Source organism: Megachile rotundata, chromosome 16 (genome assembly GCF_050947335.1).
Source record: "Megachile rotundata isolate GNS110a chromosome 16, iyMegRotu1, whole genome shotgun sequence".
In the NCBI taxonomy this organism is placed as follows: Eukaryota; Metazoa; Arthropoda; class Insecta; order Hymenoptera; family Megachilidae; genus Megachile; species Megachile rotundata.
Genome location: NC_134998.1, coordinates 1,006,269 through 1,029,826, shown reverse-complemented (window position 1 = coordinate 1,029,826; position 23,558 = coordinate 1,006,269). Strand labels below are relative to the sequence as shown.

General features: G+C 46.2%; 1 long non-coding RNA gene across 1 annotated transcript in view; it reads right to left on the bottom strand.

Annotated features, from left to right (window-relative positions):
* LOC143266037 (uncharacterized) overlaps positions 1–23,558 on the bottom strand; it is a 368,715-nt gene that overhangs the window by 141,075 nt on the left and 204,082 nt on the right. The window contains exon 2 of the long non-coding RNA XR_013041031.1: positions 14,404–15,134. This is a non-coding gene — a long non-coding RNA (uncharacterized LOC143266037). The remainder of the gene's footprint in view (positions 1–14,403; positions 15,135–23,558) is intronic.

The following is a 23,558-nucleotide window of genomic DNA, read 5'->3' as shown; positions in this document are numbered from 1 at the left end:
CTCCCCCGGGGAGCGGAGGCGTCTTTCGAAGATTTCCCCTCGAAAAAAAAAAAAAAAAAAAAGGTTAGAGTGATGGCTGGCTGTCGTGGCGAGCGCACGTGTCCGGGGGTCGCTCCGCGATAAAGTTCAATTTTGGTGGGAAAAAGTGGTTAAAGTGTGATAAATAATGTTGTGAAGTGAGGGGAGACCGTGGGGGAAGTGAGCGGTGAAGTTTTGTAAAAATCGGTGGTGAAATAATAAATCTATAAATAAAAATTGAAATTTCGGTAATGGCGACTTCCACGCGACGCGAGGGAAAGCATGGGGTGCAAACCCATGAGTAATCGGAAGCGAGGAAACGAGTGTTCGGGCCGGCCGCGGAATAAAATAAATATGTGTGCGACTTAAATAAGATTATTTTTATATATCGCGAGTGAAAACAGTGCAATTTAAGGGTGAAAGTTGCCCTCGAAGAAGGACTTGCGCGAACACGTGGTCGTGCGACATGTCGATGTTGCGAGAGAAAGTCGCAGAAATTAAATTAAATTAAGTAATTAATAATGCAAATGTCATTAGGGATTTAGAGTGCGGGAAAGGGCGAATGAGGCATACTGAATGCACGCGGTGATTAGTTTTGGCTATTTTCGTATTTTCATGATTTGATAGTAAATAAATAATGGCGTCGGTCAAGCATGCTTCGATATATCGTACGAACACGTGGGCATCTCCGCGCGAGGGAAAGCGTAGAGCGTAAAGGCCGGTTCGCAAACATCCAACATGGCCGGGGAAGGGTCGCTGCAGGCGCATGGAGAGCGGCCCTTAACACTTTATCTACCGCTAGCCTATTAATCGGCTTTTTGATTTCCAATGCTTATCGACCGGTAGCCTATTTATCGGCCTTTTCATTGGCAACGCTTATCGACCGCTAGCCTATTAATAGGCTTTTCGATTGCCAATGCTTGTCGAAAAATTGAATTACTGTTACCTTGAATTTATTTTATGAATGTTATTTTATACGGCCCTTTATTATATAAAATAAATGCAAAATAAAGTATAAATATTAATAAAATTACATTCCTTTGAAACAAAAGGAATAAGCACAACACAATGAATAGCGAAAATTTAGCCGGTACTGGGAGTAAGTGCGCGCGCGACTCAGCCAGTACTTAGTGACTGGCAGCCTCAAAAACGACCGGTCAATAAAGTGTTAAGAACGAAGCCTAAGGGCGAAGCGAAGGCACGCGGCAACAAGCAAGATGGCGGAGGAAGGATCGCCGCAAGCGCATGGAGAGCTGCCTTTTGGGACGAAGCCTATGGGTGAAGCGGAGGCACGCGGCAACAAGCAAGATGGCGGAGACATGGCGCGTTTTTCAAATGGTAAGCGGATAGGTTGAAGCAAGAAGACAGTGAGGAGGAGAAGAGAAAGAGGCGAGACGACACAGAACGAAGTGAAGGAAGGAAGTAATTAATTAATTAATAAATAAATGAAGTGAATGAGATTAATAATAATAATAATAATAATATTAATTAATTAATAAATAACGAATAAATTATTATAAATAGTGAAGAGATTAGTAGATTAATAAATAAATAAATAATAAATAATAAATAATTAACAGATAGGCAACTAATTCGGTGTAGTGTTAGGAAAGTGTTGTGGGAGTGCAGTGAAGTGCTAGGAGTGTTGCGGGTACAGGGGAATATACGTGACCACGTGCGCGAGTGCAGAGGAACAGTGCAAAGCGGGAAAATGGCGGAAAAGTGTTGGAAGAACTGCGGAAAACGCTCCAGCACTCTGGAAACTCCGAAGTCACAACGATGGTCGAGAAAAGGGGCCGCATTGAGAATATCCAGCATGGCGAAGGAAGGAACGCTGCAAGCACTTGGAGAGCGGCCCTAAAGGGTGAAGCGAAAGGATGCAGCAACAAGCAAGACGGCGGAGGCATGGTGCGCTTTTCAAACGGCAAGAGGAGGGGAAGAAGCGAGAGGACAGCGAGAGGGAGAAGAGGAAGAGCGGGAGTGGAAGAAGCGTAGAAACAAATATAGACACGACCGATCAAACGACTCAAACCCGCAAGGGAGGAAACCGGTGTCAGCCTGGTCATAGCACCATTGGGGGCACAAAACGGGGACCGACGGAGCGGGGGAGAGGAGGGAGAGAGGTCAAATTGAGCAGAGGATCCTTCTGATCGTGCTATTGCGAACGTTTCTGGAAAAATACTACATCCATAACAATACATCGGTAATATCGTGTCGTAGATATTCAGTTGTGTAGTATTTTTCCAGAAACGTTCGCAATAGCACGGCTCGTCACCGCGTCAAGAACGTTCAACTGTTTTAGAAAAACGCCTGCATATTCTGTTTGTGTTTCTAAACATATTTTAAAATCTTTTAAACATATTGGTGACGTTTTCCCGATTAAAATGAGACCAAACGCGATATAACGCGGATAATGTTTCTCGTTTATTAAAAAATGGGTTGTTTCGATAGACTGACTCGGGAACCGTGAGTGAATTCTCGCTTTACAAACGCGAACCGCGGCGTGAAGAAAGCAGCTGAAAAAATTTGGTGAAAAATGACAGTGAAAATGATCGTGTTGTGAACTGAAGTCAGTGCAGTGACCTCTGAGTGCTGTCAGCTGTGGTATATGGTGCCGACGTTACGGCAGGTCATGATCAGCGGGACGACACAGAACCCCCAATGCTTTCATTGAAGGATTATTTTCAAACAGGATTATTTTCAAACAATGGGTGAGTGCTATTTTAATAAATTTCCTGTGAATGTAAGGTAGACCGGTTAATACATTTATTAGATATGTAAGCCTCTTCTAAGGCTTCTCAATTATGGTAACGGGTTGGAGTAGGGAAGAAACGGACACGTGTTGTTGCAGTATGACACTGTAATAAAACACTTTAATATCCCACTTATACGAACGATGTACACTTATCCCTTCGTAGGTTCCCCTACCTGAATCAACACAATTTGCCGGACTTTCCGTGTTTTACAATTTTATGTATTCTGTTTTATATTCTTGCCTCTCTCTCTCGCAGTCTCGGTTTGTTACCGTCTTTCTGAAGGAGTCCGTCGCTCTCAACGAGTACCCGCTCAGCGCCCCTCCCACAGCCGTCAGTCATGTGACTGCCGGCTGTGGGCGGTTAAGTTTGAAAGCCGTCAAACTTACAGATATTAAATTGAAACTCTTTTTTTGCGAACTGAATAATTATTTTTCATTAAAGTGAGTAAATTCATTGACTAATATTATTGTTAGAAGTAAAATAAAAAATTTCCAATATTTAATTTCACATTCTTCATCGATAGTGAATGGCAATATTCAATAATTTTCATTTGCATAACTTGCATTAATTACGTATAATTAATTCCGTTCCTCCCTCATGATGAATGAATAAATAAACAATACTTTTAATTATTCTGTTCGTTATTTTACTGAGTTTCGATGTAAAGACTTCGCGTTGGATGTTTAGACTGTTCCGAGGCAAAGACTCTTGATCGCGTTCGCGTTCAGCCGCTGGACTTCAAGCTGTCGCTCCCGCTTCTCGACGCGCGAAATCCTCGCGCTCTGATTGGTCCGTGTTTTTCCTTAATAATTCAAAAACGAAGCTCCAAACCCCATTTTCGCAAAGGAAAATCTTGTTCAGAATGACGTCCTCTACCACCCCTTTCAGGGAGTCACACTAGTTACGAGACACCCTGTATATTTATTTATTAGGCATACTTATTTAGTTAAGTATAGCGTAACAAACTAGCATAAACAAATTGGGAAACACGAGCTACAATATTAATATTAAGATAGGCAAGGCGGGGAAGAGTTCAGATGAGGTAATATCAGCGATAGCGAAACAAATAGGGTATTAATGTGTACAGGGGCGGTGGGGGGCAAAAATTTTGTTTGAAATTAGTAGAAAGGCAGGTAAACTAGGAAGTACAGCGAAAGCAGAATTAAGTATAGAAAATACACTTAGGTGGGAAATGGTGGGGAGAGGTCGCGGTTTTTTGCCGTATGTTCGAGCCCACAGGGAGGCGGTGCCGAGGGGGCGTTACAAGGTCAGCTGGAGGTCAGCGCATTTCGCCCGGGAGCCTTCCCTAGATCTTGACGCAACCCCTAGGACCAAAACCCTTTGGTTGAGAACATCCATTCCCCACACATGGAACACATACGCGAGGGGTGGGGCGGGGGGGGGGGGGGGAAAGTCTTTCTTCCACAACTGCGAGCGATGGCCTAGACCAGGTCTACTATGCCCGACCGGTAAGGAAGCCTGGCGGGTTGCCGCCAACCTCCGCCCTCGTGGCGGGGCGGGAGACAGTTTTAGTGGGTATGCGCCGAAACCGTCCCTCTTCTAGGGGCGCCGGAAGCGTGAGTCTTTCCACACTACCTGGGCTATCTTCCCTGGTGTCCGTAATAGGATTTCTGTCTTCCTCAAAAAAAAAAAAAAAGGTTAGGTTAGGTTAGGTTTAGGTTAGGTGGCGGGCGAACGGTGCCGGTGTGGCGCAAGTCGGATCTCCCACCTCCACGTGATGTCCGCTGGGATGGAGGCGCTCTATGCCCTTCGGTAGCACTTCGGTGCTACCCAAGGGTGAGTGCCTCTGTGCTGACGGGAGAACGGCGACCTCAGGAGGCACCGGCCCGTTACAGACCTCTATCACGGGTAAGCGGACCCGGGGACCCGAGCTTTGACTCACACCGTAAGCCTGTAGTCATGTTTCGCAGGAACGGAGGGCTTGCCTTAACCGGCTGGTCCGCGAGGAGTAAACCTCTATAAAAAATCTACTGTGCGGTCTCGGGACGGAATTTGGCCGCGGTATCCCCTACCTGAGGTATGAGTCCTCTAAAAGGGGTGCTCCCGTCGACTCGAAGTAGTCTCTGTAAAATGTAAGGCAATGCCGGCGGGGTCTTCGGACCGTGGCAGGGCCTCCCAAGCCTGTAAGGCTTGCGCCGAGGGGTGAAAACGGGGGCGGCGGGGGCGAGCGTGTTCGTCTGAAATCAAGGTGTAAGGCAACCGTGCCAAGGATTGCGTGGCTGCCCAGATGGTAAACAGGGCAGTCTCGAACGGTTCCCTCGGGGGTACCTGCCGACCCCCCCGAGTATCCAGGCTTCCCCGGGTAAGGCGGCTCTGCCCGGGGTGACATCCCTTCCGACCCCACTCATGGGATTTATTATGGCGTGTTCTAATAATTCTTTTACTGCTGTGGTGGGCGGTATAAAACCCAGTCAAAACAACGGAGAGGAGGAGCAAGAGGAGAAGTTCCGGAACACCGGAAGGGAGATGGCCACTGGTGAGCTGCCAGTGGTGAGATGCATCGAAGTGCTGGCTCCGCCCAGGCTGCTCGCCGGAGCAGAGCACCGTCGGACGCCAACGCGACGGGAAGAGGACGAGCCGTCGCTGGTCGCGCAGAGGTACTGCCGAAGGCGAAGGAGAGGAAGGCCGCTCCCAAGAAGAAAGTCGTCAATGAAGATGGGGACTCGGAGTCGGACTCCTCGGTCATCTCCGTGGAGTGGACCCCAGCCAGGAGCGACAGCAGGGGCTCCAAGGGAAGAGGCAGGCCACCGACGACGGGCGATTATGTGCGGATCGCTGAAGCGAAGGAGAGGGTCGCCGAGGCCAAAAGGATCAAGCTGGAGCTAGACGAAGAGCTAGGAGCCTACGATCTGACCCGGCCAGTACCAGCCCCGAGTAGAGGCAGCAAGCCTATTCCCGGGGTGGAAGAAGTGATGCGGGAGGCGAAGTACCTGCCGACCGTGGATCTGCTCGAGGAATTGTTAAGGTACACGGACCTTATCCGCAGGGTAGCCGCGGGGTCCAAGAACCTCAAAGGGACGTGTGTACGCCAGCTAAGAGTGTCGTCCAACAACATCGAGGGAATGGTCACTGAACTGGCGAAGAGGCGGGAGGCGGAGAGTGAGAGGGAGACAAGACCGGCGGCTACAGCCGCTCTCCCCCCGCTCTCGCAAACGGAAGCGGAAGAGCAGCTGAGAGCTCAGCTCAGGGCTGCGCAAGAGGAAAGGAGGACAATGGCGGAGGACCTGGCGATGCTCAGGCAAGAAGTGGAGCGTCTCAAGGGGACTGCGCGGGCGCCGCCATCACCAGCGGCGGATAGGAGACCCCCAACAGTGAGGCGAACGCGCAGAAGGGGCCTGTCGCCTTCCGAGTCGGAACGCGAAGATGTTAAGAGGAGACTGGTGGTGGCGTCCGACAGCCCGCCGAGGGCACTGATGAGCCCGATGGAGGCGACGGAGGATACTCCAGCGATGGAGGTGGAGGAGGTGGCACGGCAGGAGGCAGTGTTCGCCCCAGTGCAGGGGGCAGGACAGCAGGAGAGGCAGATGGAGCCTCCACGCGTGAGGAAGTCATCCAGAGAAGAGGAGGACACCCGGACCAGAGAACCACAGAAGGGCGTAGCTCAGGCGCGAGGACTAGAGGGAGTGGTAGCTTAGCTAATCAGGAAGGTAGAGGAGCTATCATCTGAGCTCAGAGGAGTCACGAGGAGGAGGCAGGCCAGCAACAGCGCCCAGCGCAGGGCCTAGCCCAAGCCGCCACCGCGGCCAAGACCGGCCCCGAGGAGGGCCATCACCGAAACGGAAGCGGCCAGAAGAACAGCCCGGAGCGTTGCTCTAGTAGCTGCCCCCTTGGTGGCTGCTACCAACCAGGGCAGGAAGGAGGAGACGTGGGCCACGGTCCTCGGCAGGAAGGCTAAACAACAGGCAAGGAGGGAGGTGCAGGCTGCGGCAGGAGCGTTGTCGGCAGTAAAGAAGCCGGTAAACCGGCCTCAGGCAAAGCCAGGGGCCATGGGTAACAAACCGGCCCAACCAGCGGCCAGAAAGAGGGTCAGAGTACCGCGCCCGCCGAGAACGGCGGCGGTGATCCTCACGGTAGCACCTGGGGGACAAACAACATATTCCCAGGTGCTAAAAAAGGCCAGGGAGTCGGTAGCCCCTAAGGAGCTCGCCGATATGGGCATCGATGAGCTGAAGATAAGGAAGGCGGCCACAGGGGGGCTAGTGCTGCGAATTCCCGGCGAAGAGGGGAAAGTCAAGGCTGCTCACCTGGCAGGAAGGCTAAGAGAGGTGTTTGGCGAGTCCGAAGTTAGGATGGCAAACCCGACAAAGACCATCGAGTTGAGGCTATTGAACCTCGGTGATTCAATAGAGAGAGAAGAGGTGGCCGAGGTTCTGGCAAGGCTAGGGGATTGCGCGCCCCAAGAAATCAAGGTCGGGGAAATCAAGAGGTCGCGCAACTCCATGGGGACTGTGTGGGTGCGATGTGACAGCGGGAAGAGTAAAGATCGGGTGGACGTCGCACAGTGGCGAAAAACGACGAAAACGTGGAAAAAACTAATATCTTCGATTCTGAGATTAATTATTTAAATGTTTTTAGATAAAATGATTATATTAGTGTTACAAATTAATTTTTTGTGTTAAAAATTGAATTTTGATTTGTTAGTTAACTAATACGGTTAGTTAACTAGTACGTATGAATTTTTATCTCGAAAACTATTTATCGAAATTAATTAAATCTTTTTGCATTTTAAACTTAAATGTTTGAACTATCATAATAATATTTTTTTCATTAGCAAATTCATTTTTTATTATCAGAAATTGCAAATAAATTTTTATTTTTTAAATTTTTTAATAATGTTTAAATATCTAATATGTAATATATATATATGGGTGTGGATATTGAAATCTCACCTACAAAACAAGACTTTTTGCAACGGTCAGCAACGACATATTTGAAAAACGTTCGAAACCGCTGTTGTCACGTATGATAATAGGGCGCGCGCGTGAACATAAATGTGAATAGCTCAGAAAACCGCAAATTACCGCAAGATATCGTTACAGATTCCTGTTCGGGAAGCTTTCAGCTTTCATTTAAGCCTATTTGGTAGGTGAACCGAGGTGAAGATCACAAGTTTTACCTTACACAAACATTAAATATGACTACGGTTTATATGTTTTTCCATATCAGTGTTAATAATAAACATTTTGTTGTGCAACTTACATAATTATAATGTTAAAGTATCATATAAAAAGCCGATAATAGTCGATGAACATAATATTTAAAAAATAATGAACAGCATTATGTTAAACTTTACCCGGAAAAATTGACTTTAAAAAATGTTCAACTTTGGAGGCTTATATCTTCGAAATGGTAGTAATAAAGTCATTAAAACTGTAAAAACAGTATGCACAGATTCCTTGTAAACTAATTCCATTAAACGGATTTCAAGAATTGCGATTTTCATTTTTTGACTTTTGTCCACGTTTTCGCCGTTTTTCGCCACTGTGCGTCGGCGCGGCTCGAGATGCTAGCGGCCCGCCCGATGCACTACTTCCGCTGCCTTCAAAAAGGACATACGGCCTCGCAGTGCAGCGAGACGACGAGCCGAGCCGGTCGCTGTTACGAGTGCGGACAGGAGGGGCATAGAGCTGCAGAGTGTGGCAACAAACTGAAATGTCCCCTCTGCAGTGACTTGGGAAGGCCGGACAAGCACGGACTGGGGGCGGCGGAGTGCGCGCCCCCACCGAGAAGATGGAGAACTGCGGAACCTGTAAAAGAAAAAGGGGCAGCAGAATCTGTAAGAAGAAGAGAGAAGTCAGCTGAACCTGAAAAAGAAAAGGGGGCAGAACCTGAAATAGAAAAGGGGGCGCGGAAACCTGAAAATGAAAGGGGGAGGATGCAAGAAGACGTCGGGGAAGCTGAAGCTAGTCAGCAGGCCACTCAGGCAGACGGATGCGCCTTGGAGGTGGCCGACGAGGTTAGTCAGTGATGGGGCCGTTGAGCCCCATATTACAATCCAACGCGAACCACACGGCGGGGACCCAGGACCTTTTCCTGCGCACCCTCGCTGAGTGGAATTGTTCACTGAGGGTAGTAGCAGAGCCCTACCGCGTCCCGAACCAGCCTAACTGGTTCGCGGACGCGGAGGGCCGAAGCGCGACGGTCGCGGTAGTGTCGCGTGGGAAATCCGGCTCCCCTCCCCCCCCTCCTGCATCGCGATTGCAGCGGGAAGAGGGGCCGTCGCGGTGAGATGGGAGGAGGTAGCGGTGGTGGGCGTCGACGCGCCACCCAGCTGGCCTCTCGCACAATATGAGGAGTTATTGGACAGGATGGGGCAGTTAGTGTCGCTAGAATACGAGTAGAACATAGTTAGAAAGCAAAACTCGTTGGTTTTAAGAGGGGGGTGGGGGCGGGGGCGGAGAAAAGGATATTTTTTCTGGCATCGCTAGAAAATTGAGCGAATTAGGAAGCGCGGCGAAGTTAGAATTAAGGCTAGAAATTACACTTAGGTGGAAAATGGTGGGGAGAGGTCGCGGTTTTTTGCCGTATGTTCGAGCCCACCGGGAGGCGGTGTCGGGGGGGCGTTACAAGGTCAGCTGGAGGTCAGCGCATTTTGCCCGGGAGCCTCCCCTAGATCTTGACGCAGCCCCTAGGACCAAAACCCTTTGGTTGAGAACATCCATTCCCCACACATGGAACACATACGCGAGGGGTGGGGGCGGGGGGGAGGGGGGAAGTCTTTCTTCCACAACTGCGAGCGATGGCCTAGACCAGGTCTACTATGCCCAACCGGTAAGAAAGCCTGGCGGGTTGCCGCCAACCTCCGCCCTTGTGGCGGGGGCGGGAAACAGTTTTAGTGGGTATGCGTGGAAACCGTCCCTCTTCTAGGGGCGCCGGAAGCGTGAGTCTTTCCACTCTACCTGGGCTATCTTCCCAGGTTAGTGTCGCGTTGTCCCACCCAGCGCGTTATAGTCCTCGGGGAGTTCAACGCGAAGGCTCGCGAATGGGGTTCCCCGAGGACCGACGCGAAAGGCCAGGCAGCCCTGGATTGGGCGGCGGCGCAAGGGCTCCTGTTGGTTAATAGGGGCTCGGTGAGCACATGCGTGCGGCCTCAGGGGTAGTCGGTAGTGAACTTGTCCTGGGGCTCCCCTGCGGTCGCGCGCGTGGTTGCGAGCTGGCGGGTGGAAGAGGAGACCGAAACTCTTAGCGATCATCGATACATACGTATAAGGCTCTCCTCCGACACCCGGCGTCGCCGAGGTGGGCGCCCACCGCCGAAAAGATGGGCGCTGAAGAGGCTGGATAGCGACATGATGGTGGCTGCAACCCTCGCGGTTAGCTGGCCGACTTCTCCGGCCGGAGAAGTCGCGGACGTCGAGGGCGAGGCTCAGTGGTTCCGGGGCACCATGCAGGATATCTGCGACGTGGCGATGCCCCGGGCCACCCCTTGCCCGCGTCGGGCGGCGTACTGGTGGACGGGGGAGATAGCGCAATTGCGCTTTTCGATTTCCCCTCGTTAAAAAAGAAAAAAAAAAAGGTTAGGTTAGTAAGTATGAAACTGTTACGCGTGACACCGTTACATTATGATCTTATACTATAGAGTGTGGGATTTGTATCCACTAAAACCCCTCGGTGATACCCACCCGACGACATGGCGCGTCCCGGGGTCGTGCGTTATCGTCACCGCAACGCGCCAAAGTGCCGTCATGTGACCTTGAAGGTCACCCTCCTCGTGGGGAGGTGAAGCCTCCCCACAACAAAGTATTACCCACCCCACCCCTTATCAGAGCCGACGATGTTATCACGCCCGCTGTCGGTTCCACACACCTGGCCGCGTGCAATGGTGTCCCAGGCCCCCGCCCGTGACGCCTGCGGCCATGGCGGCCTCGGTTAATCCCGGGAACTCCGACACCCCGGACTGAGAACCGCCGACACTCACACAAGGGGACGAGGACCGACGCCGAGGAGGGCGGCGCGATCCCCATCCCACCACATCTCTTCACTTATCACTAACACATGCGCACACACAGACACGCCACTAACATACACACACACGCACACACAATCACTCACCACTCATCCCGTGCGGACGACGCGAAGAAGTCGCGCCGCCTCACTACCCTCTCCATCTCACAGTCACTCCGCGTCTTTCCGTTTCACGCTCTGCCTCCTCCTTCCGCGAGATCACCGTCTCGCAGAAGGAGGCGACAGCCTTGCATCCCTCATCACTCTTAATCATTCTCTCTATTACGTCACTCAAACTTGCTGGATCACACTCTAACTCACATTCCATATGGTGCCTCTGCCATGCAAAGGCAGGGCACCCACTCATTACATGCTGGGCGTCATCCGGGCCAGCACCACACTCATAGCACATCGGCGATCATTCCCTTCCGATCCGGCACAGGTACTCCCCGAAGCAACCATGCCCGGTGAGCACCTGCGGGATCGGAACGTGAGCCGCCCGTGGCCGCGGTCCATCCACTGCTCCATTCGCGGAAGGACCGCCCCGACAGCGCTCTTCCCCACGGCCAACCTAACCTTTTTTTTTTTTTTTTTTCGCGGGGAAAACCTTGCATAGGTTCCCCGCACCCCCCGGAGAAGGGGCGCAGGGATATGTCAGATTCCTACTGACTAAAAACCCCGCGGTGGCCATTCCCTGACATCTTCGGGGAGGACCGGGACCAAGCTGAACTACTCTGCCTTCGTGTCCTCCCCCTCCTGCCAGCACTATCCCGGGGAGGCCAGAAGGACCTCCCCATAAAACATCCCACTGCCGACACCAGCGACCACTACCGCTGCCGGCCCATCCAGGGCCGCGTGCAAGGGCGCCGAGTCCCCCAACTCGGACGCCTGCGGCCCGGACGGCCCTGCTGCAAGGGAACACTCACAGAGTGAACCCGGCTGGGCCGTCATCTCTATTTGGGTGGGTGCAGCCGGTCCAAGTGCAATGCCTTAGAGACCGGACGGACACCCACCCCCTTCCCGTAGGGGGACAGTCCTAGCCGCGACGGCCGGAGTTACGTCTCCAAGCCGCCGCCCGCGGATTCCATGACCTCTCGCTGGCGAGTGTGATCAGGGAGATCATCGCCAGCGAGAGGTCCCACCCCACGTGGCATCGTAGGCCCACTCTCGGCCCAGCCCACGCCGGACAATGTTCGAGCGTGTGCTGGGCCGAGTCTACTGCCTCGTCGCAATGGTGGCAGCGTGTCGTTGCCTCCCGTCCGATTCGGCACAGGAACTCACCGAAACACCCGTGTCCGGTGAGCACCTGTGTCATCCGAAAAGTGAGCCTTCCGTGACCGCGGTCCTGCCACTCCCGTAAAACAGGCAGAACCGCCCCGACTGCGCGCTGACGAGCGGCGCCACTAGATATTATCTCGCAGCGCCACTTCGTCAGCGCAAACCGTCGGGCCTGACACTTGAGGGCTTGCGCCTCTGACTCCAGCCGGGGTACCCCCTGCTGCTGATGGAGACGCCAGTACACATCAGCGTCCCCCTCAGCCAGTAAGTGGTAAGGGATAAACCCGGCCAGAGTCATCGCCGCCGCATAGGAGACCGTGCGGTACCCCCGTATGACAGCAATGGCCACCCGGCGCTGTACTCTTTGTAGTAATTGCTTACTACGCCGGGAGGCCAACAAATCCTCTGCCCATACGGGTGACCCATACAGGGCCATCGACCGCACGACTCCTGAATACAGACGGCGAACCTTCTCATCCGGCCCACCCAGGTTGGGGAGGATGCGGCCCAACGCTGCCGCTGTCCTCTCCAACCGGGGGGCCAGTTGCTTGAAATGCTCCTCAAAGCGCCAGTGGCTGTCCAGTTGGAGACCGAGATACTTCATCCCGTCTCCAATCTGGACATTTTGCCCACCTATTCGGACGAACGACTGGGGCGGGGCCTCGCCCCGTCGGCGGCAAAACCACATCGCTTCGGTTTTGCCGACCGACAAGCTTAACCCCAGCCGTCCGATCTCTGCAGCGACCGCTGCCACCCCTATTTCAGCAAGGCGGATGGTCTCCGTCCATTCCCTCCCGGTGGCGAGAATGTGCGTGTCGTCCGCAAAGCAGGTCACCCTCACCCCGGGAGGTAGGGGAACCCGCAACGCCGCGTCGTACCCCACATCCCAGAGGTAGGGGCCAAGCACTGCCCCCTGGGGTACGCCGCGGTCAACTTCCCTCCGGTACACGACACCGTCCCGGCCCGGTTACTCGATCCATCTATCCTTCAGATAGTCCCCGATCGTGCCGGCCAACCTAACCTAACCTAACCTAACCTAACCGTGACAGCGTTTCGCGTAACACAGTTACGTTATGATTTTATACTATAGAGTACAATATGACCGTGACAGATGTAATCTAACCTAAACCTAACCTAACCGTGACAGCGCTACGCGTGATACCGTTGTGTTATGATTTTGTACTATAGAGAGTATGATAGAGAATGATAGAATGATAAAATACAATATAACCGTGACAGCGTTACGCGTTACGGGTTACGCGTTACGCGTTACGTTACGATTTTATATTATAGAGTATGATATGTTCCAAATATCCTATTCTCTCATGCCTTACAAACTTGCTATCGATTTACCTAACAATTTTATAATTTTATAATTTATAATTTTATAAATTTGCAAAATTTTATAATTTTGCAAATTGACTTTTTCAATATCACTAAAAGTAATGACAATGATTAAAGTTACCAAATTAATGGCCTACCGTAGTAAGTGCAAAAAGAAAAGAGGAGTATCAGGGAAAACGTGTTTGTCATTGGTTGCCTTATATATACCTGTTCCCGGACAGAGCCTGTCTCCGAAGCCTTTAGACTGGGTATTTATCGAGCGACTACAGGGTGTCCTTTATTTTTACCATCTAACTTGATTAACATATTCAAACTGATCTAAAAAATTATATTACAGAAATTTTATTTGAAACCCCTGAAGTGACAAAATAATTTCGGACTACTTTGTTTTTCGATAATAAATACAGTGTGTCATAGTTTAGTATGTGAAATTTTACCAGCCTGTTATATATATAAATAATATGTTCTATAAATATTTTTTTGTTTAATATTGTGTAAGAATGGTTAACTTGCATATGTTTTAAAGTATTCAAGGGCCTAAGTTTGTATTAACATATTTTCTTATTTTTGTTTATAGAATATGTTAGTGTGATTATCAACAGTTTGATAAAAGAAAAGATGAAGTCACTGAGCACTGCTTTCCGATTTTGATACTTAAGATAAATCTGATTATCTTACCTTTATTGTAAGATATGTCGCAATTTAAAATTAAAAGAGAATGTTTAAAAAATGCGAAACACATTTATTAACTGCTAATGACTGAACTTTATTCAATATTGAGATATGATTCGTATAATATACAGGGTGTCCATGCCTAAATATGACAGCATGATATTTCATGAACTATTGATGACACTTAAAAGTGTTTATATGGAAATTACAGGATAAAAGAGGCTGTATGTTTTAGTATAAACGAATTTTTTTTAATGTTATTAATGTAAAAGATATGATGGTGAAGTTTTGTTTTTTAAATGGAACTTAATTATTAAGATTTAATGTATTTACCCGATTTGTATTAGTTTTCGAAATATCAAATACTCACCTAATGAGTATTCTTCAAAGTGATCCTCACGTTCTAGCTCTAGCGATACAGGGCGCACACAAGAAAACGAGCACGACACCACCACCAATGATCAGAGCGACCATAGCTAAAATCGTCCATGAGGTGGAAGACGGTATAACTCGAGCAGAAAGAAGTCTCTTAGCAGTTGGTAGCTCAGTTAATTCGTCGGTGCTCAAACCCAGTCTCTTGGCCTTGTTGAGCAAGAACCTGAATCGCCGTGACGCCTTTTCGCAGGACATCTTCGACGTGGTCTCCCAGTGTATATTCCAAGATTTTTCAAACTGCGAACAGCCTCATTGGGATCGAATCAAATCCTTCGTGTCTTTGTTTTATCCGTTTTTCGAAGAACAACTTATCCTACTGGTATAAGCACACTCTAGGACAAAATGACAAGAACTTCGGTAGTTTCCTTCCCGAGATAACATAACCGCTCTCCACGCATTATGTATGTCTGTTAGAATTGTCCTGAATTGTCTCATAGCATTGAAACTTGTACCGTAATACGCACGTTGAACTTTGCGACGTAAATTGAAGATGGCAATTGGTACAGTTTTATGAACACTTTTCAGACATTTAGGTGGGTTGAAGACTTCTGTGGCTTGGCACACTTAATCCCGGGTATATCTCACAACTTCCTAATTATATCGATACCGCGTTGACCATATGAAGAGTGGCTGTTATTGCATGCCTCCTCAGTGTCCAGTGAATTTCTATGGACAGAACAAAGAAAAACTTTTGAATAACTTTTCTCAGGGAACAATGAATAAGTAAAACGTGAAAAGTTCGTAATATCGTCGAATAAAAATACTGTTTCATGTCTGTACGTGGCAGTAGCGAACAAAAGAAAGTTTCAAACATAAATTGTATGAAAGATCATGGCTGTGATAATACATCGAATACAACATTTCTTTTTATAAGACAAAAATTAAAACTTTAATCACATTTTTTATACGGATTTGTAGTTTCTTCGTATGAACGTGGAAGAAAATAGATTAACATTTAATCAATAGAATTTACAAGTCTGCGTTACTTCTAATATATTCTTTCAACAAATGGATTTTTCACAGCTTAGATTATGTAATCTGTCACTTGAAAATACAATCTCCTTCCCATGACGTCCATTCCATTATATCTAATAGTTCTCGCAATACTCATCATAATTAGTATAGCATCACCCAAATTAAAATTTCATCTCTTCAATATGGATGATGATACGTAAATAAAAGTTATAAAATATGAAAAATATCAACAATATTCGGGAATAATAGTTATGCTAATATGTTATTATTACAATTGTATAAAAGTAGCGCATGCACATCTTTCGAAAAAATTGTACTTTTTTCGAATATTTCACAGTTTTTAATATTTTAAAACTATATTTTGCAACCAAAAAATTTGAAAAAAATGCTGCAATGTGTGTTATTGCGCTTTTAACGTCTATGAATTTTTTCAATAGTTTAGTATCTAATTAAAAAGCTAGAATATGGCAACAATTGGTATTTAGATTTTTTCCTGTTACTATCGTCCAAATTAATATAGAAAGTTGAAACTTGGCTGGAGATTTGCTTTTGTGGAGACTTGAGTCGCGCTTTATATTATTCGCGCCATTTATGTTCTATTGTTTTTGTATGAAATATATGTAATATTCGAGTTGGCAGCAATGAGAGACAAAAGAATAAATGGATAGAGTCTTCATCGTGGCGTGGCGCGTGGCGCGTGGTGCGATGCACACGTGCATTTTGTAATCCGAGAAGATTAAAATTATATTACAAGTTAAAGATATATTATTAATTAAAAACCCAATAGCTTTGAATATGTTATCGAATGATGTATTGTAATTTCATTTGGTTCGACAACACATTATTCAACTATACTCTTTAAGTTTTCTTTCGCTGTTTGAGACGATAAAAAAAAACTTTTTATTTTGGTTTTACGAAGCGTCATGTTATTATGTGTATCCAAAATTTTCTTTGACACATCAGATTTATTAAAATTACCATTAAAATCATATTTTTTGCATTTTTCACGCATCTTTTTAACTTCGCAATTAAAATTTCGTACTTGTTTTTCATTTATTTAAACGTTAATGTATTTTCATTTCTTTTAAGTATTGTGACGGATCGGTGGGGGAAAGCCCGAAGGGGGTTCCCTGGAGTGGGGGCAGTCAGGGAAAACGGCCCTCCACGCACCGATGCTCACACCCACGGCCAATTTATTTAACGGGGCGCCAGTGCTAATGCACTCGTCCGTAGTAATCGCCCTTCCGGCTGCTCTGTCGGGAGCGGGAATCAGAGGGGGTCAGAAAAAAAAACTAGTAAAAGACCCGCGAGGTCGTATCCAATAGAAAATGCTTTTATTCGGACCTCCAAGTAGGCCACGTAAGCAAAACAGAAAAATGAATTCGCGTGGGTTCCACGCGTTACAAGCAACGGTCGAGGAAAAGGGGTCGACTCGCCAGTTGCGAGGGAGGCTTTCGCGGCGCGGGGGCTCACGGTACGCGCTAGTACAAAGATAGAACGGTACAAAGAAAACGCTGCGGTATTTGCCCGCGAAGGAACACGCCCTCTTAGGGGTCGTGGACAGTAAGGGGACGTTGGTCCTAAATACCAAAATACAGCGAGAGAAAAAGAGAAAGCGATTAGAGGGAACGGTGTCGTGTTAAACCGTTCGCGGCCTCTAGGGTCCTCGTCACTGGGGCCAGGGGTCCTATCGCCCTCGCCCACGCGCAAATAAATATCGAAAAGAAGGATAAGGAGATGACTCCTACCTTTTTGCGCTGGTGTACTCCAAAAATATTCCACACTGGGGCGGCGGCGACAAACACTCCACGCAGGCAAACACACACAATGCAGTACACACAAAAAGAAAGAAGAAAAGCACTAAAAAAACGGAACGCACCACTCAGATTCGGAAAACAAAACGGAGACGTACAACACACGATATAGGGAAAAAAAGAGAAACGGCTTTAGCGTAGAGAAACGACGATATCGCGTGGCTGCTCGCTAGCTTCTCTTGAACCATCCTCTTCTTCCCCGGTTCGCGGTATTCCCCCACCCCGAGGATTTCGGCGTCGAGGATGGGCCATTCCACGGTGGTGTCTGGTGGCCAGGTCCTGGGGCCCTCTCGAGGTGGCAGTTGAGGGTGGCTTGTCCCCAGGCCTGGCGTTTCCCGGTGGTCGGCTGTCGGTCGCCCCCGCGGAGGATGACGGGGTGGCGCCGCGACCGGACAGCCGGTGTCCCCTTCGGTGGACCCATCCCGCGCTTCCGTCGCTCAGGGAGAGGTTCCTCCGTGACCGGGGACAACGGTGGTTACTTCCTGGTGTTGGAGAAGGGGGGGGGGGGGGGGGGGAGAGAAAACGTAGCGTCCGCGAAAAAGAATTAAAATGAAAAAGAAACACATGCACCCGTTCACTCATTCATACCTGCCCCAGCGGCGAGGTGGTCCGCTTGCGCGGAGGAGCGGGGCTGGCAATTCGGGAGGATCCTCGTAACGAGGCATAACCAAAAAAAAAGAAGGTAATCAACCAAATGAAAATATGCCTCGTTACAGTATCCACTGCATCTATTCATGGCTTTTCTACTACTTTTACTCAGCTATACAAGCGAAATCTCAAGTTACTATTAAAACCAATGTGTACAGTTACGGATAATTAATTAGAAACTCTTTTTGTCAGAGATATTTGTATGCCAATATGACTGTATTGCATGCAGTTGTAACGTCCCTGGGGAAACATTTCTTTTTCTACCGGCATCATCACGACAATCTTCTATCCACCGATTAGAATACCCAATTATCGACAGTAGTTGCCAATTATCGACAGTACATTAGGTATCTATTACCATATCTATCAAATTCGACAGTCGGTAATCAATATATATATTTATATATATATATTTTCATTTATGTTAATTAACTTAAAAATATATATATATATATATCTTGACAACGCGCCTTGCCACAACGCGCTGCGAGTACGTGAGTTTCCGACCCAAAACAAGGTGATAACGCTTCCCCAACCCCCCTATAGTCCTGACCTGGCACCGGCAGACTTTTTTTTGTTCCCCCGGATCAAGACACCCCTGAAAGGAACGCGTTTCTTGTCGATACAAGACATCCAAGCGGCTGCGACCGAAGCCCTAAAAGGGGTTCCGGAAAACGTATTCCAGGACGCGTACCGTTCATGGCAGGGTCGCTGGCAAAAATGTGTAGAAGCCCAAGGGCAGTATTTTGAAGAATTTTGAGTATTTGTAAAAATTGGTTCAATAAATTCCTTTAAAAAAAATAATTCTCATTACTTTTGGAACACACCATGTATCTATGAATAATCGTTCACGCGTTTTCATTCGGTCCGTTTACCGGCCATGCTTATGTTATGCAATTATTAGAAAGAGACAGTGAAATAAATTGAGAGTTCATTGACCCTGCCAGGATATCAGCTGTTGATGCTCTGATCGGTGGATCTACCCGGTGACATAAATATTTTTTATCGAAGCTAGTTTTTTCATGAATCAATGGGTAAGTTTTATTAAAGTTGTTTCCGTATTTTTTAAATTATACGTACGCAGCAATTGATTTATTTCACTTCAATGAGGTGCTGCATTAGATATTTTATTCCAATTTTATCCCATTTCGTAGGGAAGGTACTCACTCATGTTAGATATGGTCAAAATTCCGTTATAAAATCCTTTGTTCGCAGTTTACTGTGTAGTGTGTGCGTGAGCGTGCAGTTCGGCAGTTATGCGCTGCGTTTGCCGATCTGCTCTTTTGTTTTTTTCTTTCTTTTATGCAACAGTCTCCACGCGTTTGCCGTATATTCAACATCGCGAGATTATTACTTTTCGATATCACTTTCTATCAGGTTATGGGCCCAGGTCTTTAGACAAGAGGCGAGTTAAGTTAAAGTAATAGTTAAAGTAATAAGTGTTAAAGTGTTGAAGAGATTTCAAGATGGCGTCATCAACGTTTAATATCAGACTACTTACAAAGGATAACTACGATAGTTGGGTAGTGCAAATGGAAACTGTGACCGTAAAGAACGGTACCTGGAAATTTGTCAACGGTAAAATACCTAGGCCGACAATAAAAGCAGGTTTAACAGAAGAACAGCTCAAGATCGATCAGGAAAAGTGGGATGATGATGACGCAAAAGCAAGGGCAGATCTGATAATCGCAATTGATCCAAGTTTATTGCGATTAGTAAAAGGGTTAGATACAGCGGCGCAAGTTTGGTGTAGGTTGAGGTCGGAATTTGCATCGACGGGACCTGTAAAGAAGTCAAGCTTGCTGAAACGTATCTCAACGTTCAAGATGGTCGAAGGCGTCGATCTTCGCAACGCAATTAATGGAATTTTTCGATGTCACAGCACAGTTGGAATCGTTGGATATTCCTATAAATCCAGAATTATTGTCTTACATGCTTCTGAACAGTTTGCCGCCGAGTTTCGCTATACTGAAATGCACAATGGAATCGCGTGACACTGTGCCGAGCGCTGAAATTATAAGATAGAAAGTTCTTGAAGAACATGATTCAAGAATTCAGCAGAAAGACAATGAAAAATCCGAAGCAATGTGGGTGCAGAAAAGCCGGGAAAGATTTCAAGGTGGCCGTGGAGGTCGAAAGAAAGAAAATTCCCGTCAAATGACTGAACGTACGGTACAAGAAAATAAAACTTTCTGTTTTAAGTGTTTCAAGTGTCATTGTTTTTAACCGACCTCGAAAAAGCAGGAGGTTACTCAATTCGATCAGTATATATTTTTTTTTTTTTTCCTATGTGTGCCCGCCGATTACGCCTAACTGGATGGACCGATCGGAACAAAACCTTTTGCATCTGGTAGGTTCTGACTCCCCATTGGTACCATTATCAAAACATTTTTCATTTTTTAATTGCAAAGTATTGTTATTGCAAAAAAACCGACAACTTTTGAAATAAACTTTTCTCGATTTTAGTGTGCTTTTAATATCTTATCACGGACATGATTCTGAACAATTTTGTTCATATACAAATTTCGCGGAAAGCTTTAGTTTTCGAGATATTAGCGAAAAATTGTTGAAAAGTTTTGAAATCAACTTTGGACGATTTTAATGTCCTTTTAATATGTTATCAGGGGCACGATTCTGAACAACTTTTTCCTTATCCGCAATTAAGGGGAAGCTTTAGTTGTCGAGTTATTAGCGAAAAGCTATTGTTACTAAATATTGAATTCTACGTAGGCCTCCGTATCTCTGGTGGTGTATGAGTCAACATGCAGTCGCCGATTTTCTACTGTTTCTACAAACACGTCTTGTCGGCCGATAAAAAGCGTGAAATAAAATAATTTTAAGAAAAAAAATACGCCGACTTCGAAATGCACTAAAAAGTATAAAATAATTTCTATTTCCTAATGAAGTAATTTGTATTTCATTCAATCATACAATTACGTAACAGATATGAATGAAACCTATTTACTCGTTAGGTAGTATATTAAATACATTTCAACCTTTTCGGAAGCGGCGCATAATTAAAAATACCTCAGTAAACGTTGCTTCAAATAACCAGTTGATTGTGGTATGACGTATTGGAAATTAATAAATCCTGAGAAGGAATACGAACCATTATAGATATATCTGGTAATATACGAAAATGTAACAACTGCATCTTCATTTCGCAACGTTTCTGATATAAATGAAATTGAATCGTCTTCGTTCGCATGTGGAAGCCATGGATCTAAGAACCTATAAACGGAGTCCACGACGCGAGAATTACCAAATTTGCGGCAGATGGGTTCTATCTTTATAGAATATGCGGCGATCGAGTCTTTTCGTCGCATACTCTATGAATCTAGATAGACCATAGTTACATTTTATACGCACTAACACCTACTTCGCGGCGTGATGTCGAGTTATATGTATAGAAAAAACATAGCTATACAAGCTTTGCCTATGTTTGGCTGTCCAAAGGTTGACATGTTCAAGAAAATCTTTTAATTTTGCGCCGCCTCCGAAAAGGTTGAAATGTATTTAATACACTACCTAACAAGTAAATAGGTTTCATTCATATCTGTTACGTAATTGTATGATTGAATGAAATAGAAATTACTTCATTAGGAAATAGAAATTATTTTATACTTTTTAGTGCATTTCGAAGTCGGCGTATTTTTTTTCTTAAAATTATTTTATTATTTTATGGCGTGTTTATCATTATATAGTGTGCTTATTATTATAGTGTGTGTTTTTCTTATTATATATTGTGTGGTGTATTGCATTTTATACGTTTTTTTTTTTTCGCGTTCCATTAGATTGATTTTGTATCTTGTAAAGTTCATATGTTGTTTAGCGTGAGCGCTTTGGTATTGTTAACGTAATTTGTTATTATTTTTATGGTGTGTTTTTTAATCGGGTACGGACGTACGATATTATTGTATTACGAGTTTCTTATTGTATTTTGATGGCGCCCTTAGCACCACATACGCCATTGCCTTTTCTGTTTTCTATATTCTTTCTGTTTTCTAAAATTCTGTTTCCTGTTTTCTATCTTCTTTAGCTTTACGTTCTCTAATTGTTTTCACTTTCTATAGGGTCTCGCCGGAGCCTGGTCAGTGTCAACGCTCAGGCCCTTGCGAACCTCTTCACTTTCTGTTTTATAATTCTCTTCCACTGTACCTCTCCTTTTCCGAACTTTCAACGATTTTTCTGGATTTTCCCACTTTCTGTATTTTCTCTCTTTCTAAACTGTTTCTTTCTTCTTTTACTGATGAGTTTTCGAGGAGAGGTTTTAACCAGCGACGAGACAGTCTGTCAGAGTCGTTCGTATACCTTACATCGTTTTTACTGCTCGTACGCATTTTAATAAACTCGTGTGGAACGCAAGTCTCGATTATTGAGTTAACCCTTATGCGATTCCCACAATGTGTTCTCTAGCATTGGCGCACAATCCAATAGACACTCTATCTTTCTTGAGTTTTTTTCTTGCCAATTTTTCTTCCTCAGCACACACTAAACTTTTTGACGGGACTGTCTTCCATAACAGCCTCGTTTCATCCATGTTATATATCGTGCACAAATCAATGTTGTCTTCCTTCATTCGCTTCGTAAAAGTTTGTGTAAATTGTTGTGCACTTTCAGTATCGGCACTTGCCTGCTCGCCATGTACCCGTGCCACTCTAATTTCATAGCGATTCTTAAATTTATGTAACCAGCCCCTGCTTCCGGCAAAGGATGTCGACCCGTGCTCCTGGAACAATGCGTTGACCTTTTCTTGCAACAGCAAATCTGTTACTGGATTCACCATTGGACGTTGGAACCACGTGTATAATCTATTTTCTAAGTCTTCGTTTGAAGACGTTCTGCGATTTTCGTTATGCCCTCTCCGAATTCCGAAATGTTTGAGTTGTCCACATTCTCGACGAATCCGATAGATAACATCTCGCGAAACTGCATATTTATTACACAATGTTTGCAGTGACACTCCTTCCTCTAATTCTTCCATAATTTTAATTTTTTTGCTTACAGGCAGAAAAACTCTCTTTTTATTCTGCTTTTCTGCCATAATTACAACAATACTTAGAACAATATTATTATCAATATTATACAATATTATTATTCCTGAGGAGGAAAGCTTGGAAAACGAGGTGGTTGTCCTGATTGGTGTCTTGTTTTGCCAATCGAGACGTTTTTAAACGACAACATCCAACCCCGTGTGCCCTGAGCACTGTCCACGCGGAGTTAGATGTGTCGCGTGGCGGTAGTAAAGGAGACAGTGGGCCCCAGGCAGAATTTGCTTGGGTTGTCAACAAGGGTGACCTGGCTAATGTCTCCTAGGTTCTGTCCTATGACCCTCCGGAAATTCACATTTATGGCATTGGCAATCAACTGTTGAGACCGTCGAAAAAACTTGGACATACAAATTGTAAATTTAAAAATATAAAAGGACTCTCAAAAATAGCCCTAGTACTTGCATAACTATTGTAAATACTTACAATAGTTACAACTGCGTAGTCAATTACTCTCGATAAAACGATGTGCTTTCGAAAAAACAAAGTAGCGAAGTGAGTGTCCTGAGAATCTTCCTCATTTTATATGCCATGCCTCCTTTCTATGTCTCCTAGCAACTATGCCGATTTTTCGAGAAAGATCGGGAAAAATTACTGAGGCGAAA